We start from the raw sequence: 11,852 nt of genomic DNA, 5'->3' as shown, positions 1-11,852 counted from the left end.
AAATCTTATTTCAATTCTATACGAGTAAAACTGCTACGTATAAATCTATTTCAATTCTATACGAGTATGTGTGTTAGGTATAATTATCTACTTAATATACAAGTAGTGTACCTACCAGTTTCTTGTACCTAGAGTATAAGTGTTTGGGAAACTTATACATAACATTAATACTTGTATAACGACAAAGTATAATGCTTCTAACATTTGTTATCATGAGTCCGTAACCGCGGCTATATGACTAGTTTCAAACCTCTGCTTGATGCTACAAGTTTCGCATCTTGAGATAAGTTCCACACGCTTCATCAACGTCGGAACAATAAACAAACAAAAGGACAGTTCGTCACTCGCACACAGTTTTGTTGTAGCTAGCAACCACGAGTGGGGTTGCCAACCCGTATCTTATTCATACACGACTTCCTCGCTCACACGGGATTAACGGTTACAGGTCAGAGGATTTTCCCTAAGATTTCCAATCTTAGTTGATGAATACAATAGCTCATGTAGACTTGTCGAGTTCCGTTAGTTCTAGTAGTAAAATCATATTCTTGTCTAAAACCCTAAGTTATTAGACTATGCTTTTAACATTACTCCTAATATTTATAATACTTAGGTAGTACAACAGCTATAATTAGAATTAAAACCAGGTTTTATCTTGACATAAAACCAATAATAACAACATATAACGTTCCTATTTTCATCTTGACATAAAACTATCAATAACAATATATAACATACTAAGTTTTATCTTGACATAAAACTAACAATAACAACATATAACATACCAAGTTTTATCTTGACATAAAACCAATAATAGCAACATACTTTATAACTTAACATATAGAATTTCCGAATATAACTTCGGAACTATATCGCACACAAAATATATATAGTTACCTAAGTATAACTCAAGATCTACATTAATATACTGCTATAACAATAACATGCTAACAACTTTACAATAGTTGTATACTTTCAAATATGAAATAACTATATTCCGGTTATTATAACTATCTACGTTGATACTAATATACTATCATATAGACATAATAATAACATATATATAATATTTAGCATGCGTTTTCCCCGGAAAATATTAGAAAGTGGGGCCGTGAAACTCACCTTAATATCGTACTTCGATAGAATCTAACTAAAAACAGTCAGTGGTTCGCGATCACCAGGCTCGGGAAGCGAAACGGCTTCTGCAAACGAGAGAGAAGGAAGGAGATCAGGTGTACTAAGCCTTGGGATCGAAATTTCTATTTATAGGCTGATTTTTGGCCCTCACGACGTGATAAATGATAGGTTCACGTCATGAATTATGGATAGAGTCATCCCGTAGTCTTCCTAGGTGTTTTCTAGCCTCGATTCGTGTCCTGCAGCATCCTCACGTCGTGAGAAAACCTTGCTCACGTCGTGAGATTTTGGGTTATCGTTCCGTAGACTTCTAGATTCAAGATGTGGTGGTTTGACTCCTCACGTCGTGAGTTTTTATGCTCACGTCGTGAGTTCAGTCAAATTAGGGTTTTCTGACAGCGACATCTTCGGAAGGCCATAACTTTTGCATACGAACTCCGTTTTTGACGTTCTTTATATCCACGTGTAGGTATTTACGGGCACTATAACTCTATTTTAGACTCTAATAGCTATTTCTGAGTCTATTTTAAATTCCTCTTATTATAGAGATTTATAGTGTTCGGTTTATCATAACTTCTTCACGCGAAGTCAGATTTAGACGTTCTCTACATTTTTGGAATCGTATGGACGTATACTTTGAGTTGTATCATAAATTATGTATGAATGTTCATACTTTAACATGAATTACATAGTAAGTTTATCACATTATTAGTTTAACAAAATCACATTACATGATTGGCATAATCACATGTAATAGTTATTGACCTAATTTTGACAGGTGTTACATTCTCCCCCCGTTAAAGAAATTTCATCCCGAAATTTATCTTATGGATGGGATTTTGTCAAACAGTTGGGGGTATTTTTCTTTCATCTGATCTTCACGTTCCCAAATAAATTCAGGTCCTCGTAAAGAGTTCCATTGAACTTTCACTATGGGAATACGAATCGTTTGACTTCTCGATCCATGATCTCAACAGGTTCTTTTATAAAGTTGAGTTTCGTATTGACTTGTATCTCTTCGAGAGGTATAACAAGAGTTTCATCGAATAGACATCTTTTGAGATTTGACACGTGAAAAACATCGTGTACATTGCTTAGCTCTTGAGGTAACTTGAGTTGGTATGCGACAAAACCAATTCTTGCTAGAATTTCAAAAGGTCCTATATGCCGTGGGTTTAGTTTGCCTCGTTTCCCGAATCGAATTACGCCTTTCCAATGAGAGACCTTCAACATTACTTTATCTCCAGCTTGGAATTCTAAAGGCTTACGTCTTACGTCAGTATAGCTCTTTTGACGATCACGTGCAGCCTTTAATCGATCCTTAATTTGCACGATCTTTTCAGTTGTCTCGTGGATTATTTCTGATCCATTACGTAAGGTATTGCCTGTACATTCTCTGATACCAATCTGTCACACCCTAGCCGTCGGCGGAAACACCGGGCGGTGTAACGTCATTTCTCGTATCATAGTTATCAACTTCCTGAAAACACATGCATTTAAAAATACGTCAACATAAAGTTGGTAAGTTCACAGGTTTTGACTCCATATAAAATAACACTTTTCTCATGTTCAAAAAGTGTAGTTTCAAAAGTATCATTTTGATTCTCCAACATTTAGTATATATATTAGGTATAATGGTTTACTTATTAAATAATTAGTTTACCTATAAGTCTCATATACTATGAATATAATGGTTTGTAATTCCATACAAACAAAAGTTGCTACGTATAAATCTTATTTCAATTCTATACGAGTAAAACTGCTACGTATAAATCTATTTCAATTCTATACGAGTATGTGTGTTAGGTATAATTATCTATTTAATATACAAGTAGTGTACCTACCAGTTTCTTGTACCTAGAGTATAAGTGTTTGGGAAACTTATACATAACATTAATACTTGTATAACGACAAAGTATAATGCTTCTAACAATTTGCTATCATGAGTCCGTCACCGCGGCTATATACTAGTTTCAAACCTCTGCTGGATGCTACAAGTTTCGCATCTTGAGATAAGTTCCACACGCTTCATCAACGTCGGAACAATAAACAAACAAAAGGACAGTTCGTCACTCGCACACAGTTTTGTTGTAGCTAGCAACCACGAGTGGGGTTGTCAACCCGTATCTTATTCATACACGACTTCCTCGCTCACACGGGATTAACGGTTACAGGTTAGAGGATTTTCCCTAAGATTTCCAATCTTAGTTGATGAATACAATAGCTCATGTAGACTTGTCGAGTTCCGTTAGTTATAGTAGTAAAGCTCCTACGAGGCTGTCCGAATGCTAGTGGACCGCGGACTTGGTCCAATCAGAAGACGACACGCGAAGCTCGGTCCTATCAGGAGGTGCCACGTGGAGGCCTCGCATGCGAGGGATGACGTGTCCGAGGTGACTCAGCGAAATTCCCTAGTTTTCCACATTTTCTTGATTTTTGTGCCAAAAACTTGCGAAAATCATAACTTTCGCATATGAGCTCCCTTTTTGATGTTCTTTATATGGACGCGTAGGTAAAATTACGCTCTACAACTTTCGTTTAGACTTCGTCGGCTAATTTTGAATTTAATTTTTATATTATTATTTTTAACAAACCGGGACAGGAAATCCGTTAAAAATTCATAACTTCTTCATCCGACGTCCGTTTTCGTCAGACTTTGCACCGTTGTGCTACTATTTACGATACCTTCGATTCTCGTTTAGGTTGTGTCGGCTAAAAATCACTCGATCTAAAATTCGATTTTTTAGCTGTCTACTGCTAAGCTGAAACTTCGAAATATCATAACTTCCTCATACGAAGTCAGATTTGGGCGTTCTTTTTATCGAACTTCTCGGTTTAACGAATACTACGAGTTTTGTTTAGATCACTAAGGCTAAAAAGTAGTTTATCAAAAACTCACTTTTTACGACATTCGGCACCGTGCCGGTTTATCGCGAAACTTCGACAGGTCATAACTTCTTCGTTATAACTCGGATTTCGGCATTCTTTATATATCTGTAATCCTTGTCACGACCACTACAACTTTCTTAATAGACATCGGCTTATATCTAAAATTTAATTTTGACGCTCATTTTTATTCTTAATTAATTAAACCCTAATAATTAAGCATAAAACACATAAAACACATAATTTTTCACATAATTCCTTTTCATTTTTCCAAAATGAGTCACAAAGGTTAACCTAGACTATCATGTCAATATTAATGTCTAGCCTAGAAACACGGGCATTACAATTCTCTCCTCCTTAGAATGATTCCGTCCCCGGAATCACACATCAGCAAACAAATACGGGTAGCGACTCATCATGTCACTCTCTGTTTTTCCCCAGGTGAGATTTGGCCCATTCATATGTTTCCAATACATAAGCACTAAATCGACCATCTAGCGTCACAACTCCTTAGTCTTACGGTCAATGATTGCCTCAGGTTCTTCAATTAACCTCTTCTTTTCATCCAACCTTAATTCTATAATGGGAATTATGTCGGGCACATCTCCCGTGAACTTCTCCAAATAACACACATAAAAGGTGTTATGAATACCCGCCAGTTCTTCCGGTAATTCTAGCTTGTAAGCTTGATTCCCGATCCTCTGAAGAACTTTAAATGGTCCAATAAATCGTGGACTCAACTTCCCCCTTCTACCAAATCTTATAAGTCCTTTCCATGGCGAGACTTTAAGTAAAACCGAATCTCCAACTTCGAATGATATCGGTTGTCTTTTCTTGTCAGCATAACTCTTTTGACGATCTTGAGTTGCTAACATCCTTTACTTCAATTCGGCTTAAGTCAACTATTACATCGAACTTGGTTCTCTGAACCACGCAACAAACTCATCGTAGTCGGACTCAATTTGATATGACCTCTAGGGTCAGAATAACAATCATCTTCTTAGTCATTACCGAAACGAAGGTAATGAAGTACTCGAACAATAACGGAATCAATCTCTAGCTTCTTGGTAACCTTGTGACTTTCCTTGATCCAAGTACGAGTCATGTGCTTCCGGTAGTATAGGCCTCTACTACCATTCACACCTACTCCTACTCGTCCCAAGTATTGTCTCGTAGTTCTCCAAGTCACCATACAAGAATTTCACATAGTCATTCAATTCATCAGATGACAAAACCAGGGTTTATATTATTTCTTAAAATAATTACACAAAGGTTCGAGTTTACCCTATACTACGCCTCTAATAGGCTACACCACAAGTTACTAACTGCATTGCTACTTTATATCTTAGCTTTGGGAATATAAGGTCCTTACTCCTGATCCTTTGTATTTCCATCTGCTTCATTAAGGATCATTTGGAATGCCTTTGGTTTTGGTTTTGGTGGAACATTGGGCATTGCTGCCTCTTTCTTCTTTGGGCAGTCTTTCGAAATGTGCCCTTCCTCTTTACATCGATAGCACATCCTCTTGTTGGACGGACACTCGTTGGCATAATGCCCAGTCTTTCCACACTTGTAGCAGGTCACCTCTTCGCTACATTTCCCGAAGTGCTTCTTTTTGCACTTCTCGCACCATTTTTCTTCGCCTTCTCCTCCTCCAAACTTCGAGAATTTTCTTTTCTCGTTAGACCCTGAAGTCCTTTCAAACTTTCTTTTCTCGCCAACTTCAATCTTGCTGGCGGCTCTCCCCTTAATCATATCTTTAACAGACTTGGTAGCCCAGATAGCTGCCTCCAAAGTAAGTGTCTGACGTACTGGCACCGCATACTCCCATGGAAGTCCCTTTGCGTACCTGTCAATTTTCGCCAACTCATCTGGGACAATACGCAAAGCAAACTCCATTTTGTCTGTGAAGTTATTCGTATATTCATCAACGGTCATACTCCCCTTCTTAAACGTTAGAAATTGGTTTTCTAACTCAAGTACGTTTTGGGCCGAGCAGTACTTGCGCTTAAAGTGCACCAAGAACTCTGCCCAAGTCATTTGCAGTGGCTCATTAGGGCTTACGGTTTTCCCCAATGTATTCCACCAACGAGCAGCACTACCCCTGAACTGACGTACTGCAAAGGTAGTTTGTAGCTTGCCTTGGCAATTACAAGTCATGAAAGCCAACTCCATTTCCGAGATCCAGTCCATTACTCCGATAGGATCTTCTTTTCCAGTGAAGGTCGATGGCTTGCAAGTCATAAAGTCCTTATACTTGCACCCATTTCTCTCCACTCTACCCTCGTGGTTATTCCTCCCAACCACAAGCGGTTCACTATGACCAACCGATCTGCTGTTGTTCCCTTCTTCAGATCGATCGTCATTTAGTTCACGTTGTTCAACAGGAACTGAAGGTTCATCCCTGTTGTTCAGCAACATTTGCCTCAACTCCTCCCTTTGTTCAGCCAACATGGTCTGAATCATAGTTCGTACTCCAGCCATGGTGATGGGTTCTGGTGCAGCTCCTACTATAGGCACCTGTTCCACCACTTGGGGTTGAGGTTGCTGATTTCTATTTATATTTCCCACTCCACTTCGGGTTCTTGCCATTATAATCTATATACCGAATAAGGCGAATTTAAGTCTTTATCCTTGTTAGACATGTCAATTCCCTTATCACTCCGAAACGTTTACATGTTAGTTCTAATCTCGTAATCATACGCTTAGAATCCTACACACATAAGGTTTCCAGATCCGGTTGGCAACAGACCATAGATCCGAACAAATAATGACATATATGGCAAACATATAACATTTAGCACATAAGGGCATTTTAGGCATCTTTCCTAAAATAAACTAGTGCTCGTGTCTAAAATATGGTAGACACTCATCTCACAATCATCACTTAGCATTCTAAGTTTAAGTCTAGAAATCCTACAAATTTCTAATTCGCTTAAACTAATGCTCTAATACCAACTGTGACATCCCCTAATTTCTCGGCCAGAAAAGACCGATTTAATTTATGCTTTTTAAAATCAAATCAGAGAAGTCTTTATAAAAGATGTTGCGGAATTGGTCCCCAAAACAAAATATGATAAAATTTTGTCAAAACCTTTCTTTAAGAAACATATAATTTCCTTTTATATCAAAACCTCGGCATGTCATGTTCCGATACAGATCAAAAGCATAAACAAGACATTATAAGCCTTACAACAGTTATTTATAACTACTGGCCTATAATCCAAAAATCACTCATCATCATCATCCGACTATGCTCGGGGTCCACTACCTGTAATATAAAAAGCTGAGTGGGTCAGGCTTGGAAGCCTGGTGAGCATATAGGGTTTTCAACCCACAATAAATAATAAACTCTTTAAGTTTATCAATCAACAAATAAGTTATCAATTTCATCAACCAAAAACAACCCTAATTACCCATTCCCGTTATCCTCACCTTAAGTCCCTAAAACAACTATCACAAGGGACCTAGCCTAAGAATTTTTATTAGGGGTGACAACTTTGCTTCGGGGGTTCCTCAGCAATTATGTCAAATAAGGCAACCTAACACAAAACGACCAATAAGGTGACAACATTGCTTTCTTCAGAAATTTATGTCAAATGAGGCAAACACCGGGGTGACAACATTGCTTTTCCCTCATCAATTTATGTCAAATAAAACAACCAATAATAGGTGACAACATTGCTTTCTTCAGCAATTTATGTCAAATAAACCACCTGACATAAAACAATCAGTATGGTGACAACATTGCTTTCCTCAGCAATTTATGTCAAATAAAACAACCAACGTGGTGACAACACTGCTTTTCCTTAGCAATTTATGTCAAATAAAACAAACACCGGCGACAACATTGTTTTCCTTCAACAATTTATGTCAAATAGGCACGAAGTCACATCGTCGCCAAGGTTTATACAACAGGCACTAAGTCCATAGCTGCCAACATACTAAATCCGTAGCTACCAACGTACATCTATACTGTACTAAATTCATAGCTACCAACGTACATCTATACTGTACTTCTATCCCTCATACTTTATCTATCCATGTTTTACCCAACATATTTGAAGATAAAATATATATACATTTTTAAATCATTTTAGACATGTATAAAACATTCATTTAACACCCATCTCGAATAAACAAACAACATATATACACATAGCACGTATTTTATATAAAATACTTCATATCTATGTGTAAGATGAAAGTGACTACACACTCACCTGATTTAATGAAAATCGGGCAGCAATTCGTTTCCAAAAAATGATCGTTTCTAATAAAACCGGGAGTTTTATTGAGAAACCGGGCTCTGCGAAAGGTCGGGCTTCAAAACCGAAAAGATAAATTTTTCGGGTCTTCGGGAACTTCGGAACGTATTTCGGGCTTTAGAAATGATATCGGGGCTTCGGGGGAAGTCAAAATGATAAAAAGGATGAAAAATGGGTGAAAAGTGGCAAATTTCGTATTCTACCCGGGAAGTCTCGCATGGCTGCTATTTATAGGGGAGGAGGACCGAAGCCTCGGATCCGAACCGAGGAGGGGATGGTACGCGTCTGCAAGGCTCGGACCAGGTGGCTGCTTCGGCGAGGCTCGGACTGGTCAGCTGCGAGCTTCGGATTGGTCAGCAGCCTCGGTCCAATGAGAAGAGTCCACGTATGCGTAGCGGTGTCCGAGGAGCCTCCGCGGGGTGTCTCCTGCGAGGCTGTCCGAATGCTAGTGGACCGCGGACTTGGTCCAATCAGAAGACGACACGCGAAGCTCGGTCCTATCAGTAGGTGCCACGTGGAGGCCTCGCATGTGAGGGATGACGTGTCCGAGGTGACTCAGCGAAATTTCCCGGTTTTTCACTTTTTCTTGATTTTTGTGCCAAAAACTTGCGAAAATCATAACTTTCGCATACGAGCTCCGTTTTTGACGTTCTTTATATGCACGCGTAGGTAAAATTACGCTCTACAACTTTTGTTTAGACTTCATCGTCTAATTTTGAGTTTAATTTTTATATTATTATTTTTAACAGACCGGGACAGGAAATTCGTTAAAAATTCATAACTTCTTCATCCGACGTCCGTTTTCGTCATACTTTTTACCGTTGTGCTACTATTTACGAGACCTTCGATTCTCGTTTAGGTTGTGTCGGCTAAAAATCACTCGATCTAAAATTCGAGTTTTTAGCTGTCTACTGCTAAGCTGAAACTTCGAAATATCATAACTTCCTCATACGAAGTCAGATTTGGGCGTTCTTTTTATCGAACTTCTCGGTTTAACGAATACTACGAGTTTCGTTTAGATCACTAAGGCTAAAAATTAGTTTATCAAAAACTCACTTTTTACGACATTCGGCACCGTGTCGGTCTATCGCGAAACTTCGACAGGTCATAACTTCTTCGTTATAACTCGGATTTCGGCATTCTTTATATATTTGTAATCCTTGTCACGACCACTACAACTTTCTTAATAGACATTGGCTTTATCTAAAAATTAATTTTGACACTCATTTTTATTCTTAATTAATTAAACCCTAATAATTAAGCATAAAACACATAAAACACATAATTTTTCACATAATTCCTTTTCATTTTTCCAAAATGAGTCACAAAGGTTAACCTAGACTATCATGTCAATATTAATGTCCAGCCTAGAAACACGGGCATTACATAGAAAATGGAGACTTCTTGTTGGCTATTGAGATCATGATGTGGGCAATTCCTTAGTAGACTTTTGTATCTCTCCCATGCCTCATAAAGGGACTCTCCAGCTTGTTGTTCAAAGTTGGCAATAGCTTTCTTCAACTTGGCTATTTTCGAAGGTGGGCAAAACTGGTCAATAAATTCTTCTTTCATCTTAGCCCATGTAGTGATGGATCCGGGAGGGAGTGACTTGAGCCAATCCTTTGCAACACCTTTGAATGTAACTGGAAGCATATGAAGCAGCTGGGTTTCGCGAGGCACATTGGGGACATTAAAATAATCAGCTACATCGTTGACTTCATCCAAGTGTTTATAGGCATCTTCGTGGTCTTTTCCGTAGAAGGGAATTTCCTTGAGTTGAGCAAGTATGTGGCCCTTTAGTTCGAAAGTGGCATTAGCTGGAATTGCGGGTTGCACAAGTCCTGGACCGGTATCGTCATGTATTCTCTTCTTCCATTCTCCCATGGGAACTTCATCGATGTTAGCCATGGGATTAGCTAGTTCTCCTTCAAAGTCGCTTTCTTCTTCGTATTCGGTTTCATAGTCGTATTCGAACTTGGTTTCTTTTGGATTATCTTCAATATTCTCTAACTTGCTTTCTTCGCTCTTTCGACTGCTGGTCTCTCCTGGCTTCTTGTTCTTTTTCTTCCCAAAAACCGTTTTCAAGCTCGACAAAGGTGACTTCTTAGGTGTATTAGAGTCTTCAACCTCCTTGCCTTTGTTTCTCCTCAAAGCGGATTCTGGGTCTTCAAGTGGAGGAACCAGGGATGTGTTGGATCCTCTGGTCATGTACTTCCTGCAAACAAAACAAGAAAAACGCGTAAAAAGAACAAAAATAAAATAAAATACGAAACTGTGTAGCAGCGACGGACTCGCTGAGTCGCTTCGAGTGCACTCGGCTAGTTCAGCGCAGAAACAGAAAAATTTCTTACTCACTTCTAAAAACAAAAAACTATTAAAACTTATCCTAATTACTAAATTACCTAAGAAATAACTTTGTGCAAGATAAATCTCACACAAAGGATCGATAAACTAGAAATTAGAATTAATTTGTGAACCGTTCCCCGGCAACGGCGCCAAAAACTTTATGTGTGTAAACTCAACTAGTTTTAAACCTACTTTTAATTATAAATTATCACACAAAAGGCAGTGGACCTATCAATTGTGGTATGGCTAAATAAGTAGGGTATCGAACTCAGGGAACGGAAAATTAAAACTAAAAACTAATATTATCTAAAAGACAAGTAATAAAATTAGGGGTTTCTCTTGTTTTACAAGACTAGAAACTTAAAATAAAACTTAACTAATCAACTAATAGTTGAAAACACGTAAAAACAACTAAATTCAATGATCAAAAGGGTTTCTGTTTAGGTACAACTCATTTACTCCTATGGTTAATGTAATAGATTAATTGTTATTGGTTACCGATTATGGTGATTAGATTCACATTCGTTATTACTAATCCTTAGGAAATAGACTAATTTAAGCAGTGATCAATTGATTAAACTAATAAACCTCCTAGTTCAATTATTCGGGTTAAATAAGACTTGTAATTAGCTAATTGAATTGGTGATTCAACTAACCTCTTGTTGCTGGTGTATCAATCAAGCTCACACATTAATTTACCCATTCTCTAATTAATCCTAGTTTCATATTCATTATTCCTAGGCATATAGCAATGTGTTCACATAAATTTATATGAGATAAGCAATCAATAGATGTTCATACAACTTAATTACTTAGCAATTAACAGAAAATAGTTATGGTTAATGCATAAGGGTCTTTAACAAGCTTAAGTTAACAAAATCACCAAATAACAATTAATCAGAAGAAAGTGTATCAAACCATAGGAGCAAATTCGTTTTCCTAAACAGAAACTAACTAATTTAGCTCATGAATTCAGTATATAAGAACATAAAAACGAATCTAAATAAACCAAACATTGTTCAATTCGAGTTGAGTGGACAATTTAAACCTAATTGCCTTGAGTCTTCCAAGAATGTGAAATTCAGGTTCCTCTTTGTGTTCTCAGGTCTTCAGAGGGTTCCTTGGTCGCAAAGTCTCTTCTAGAACAGTTAGAAAAGATAGCTGATTCGGAATTTGCCCTCAATTTATAGGACTCTCAAAACAGGGGCTACTCGTCGA

The 11,852-nt window shown here is 37.9% G+C and overlaps 1 non-coding gene across 1 annotated transcript; it reads left to right on the top strand.

Annotated features, from left to right (window-relative positions):
- Positions 1–9,705: 9,705 nt before the first annotated feature.
- Positions 9,706–9,812, top strand: LOC145128001 (small nucleolar RNA R71). Its single transcript, XR_013716604.1, has one exon. It is a non-coding gene; the product is annotated as a small nucleolar RNA R71 (small nucleolar RNA).
- Positions 9,813–11,852: the final 2,040 nt, after the last annotated feature.

Source organism: Lactuca virosa, chromosome 7, assembly GCF_052849685.1.
Source record: "Lactuca virosa cultivar CGN04683 chromosome 7, Lactuca_virosa_CGN04683_v6, whole genome shotgun sequence".
Taxonomy (NCBI): domain Eukaryota; kingdom Viridiplantae; phylum Streptophyta; class Magnoliopsida; order Asterales; family Asteraceae; genus Lactuca; species Lactuca virosa.
The sequence above is the reverse complement of the archived record's forward strand: the minus strand, read 5'-3'. Positions and strand labels throughout refer to the sequence as shown.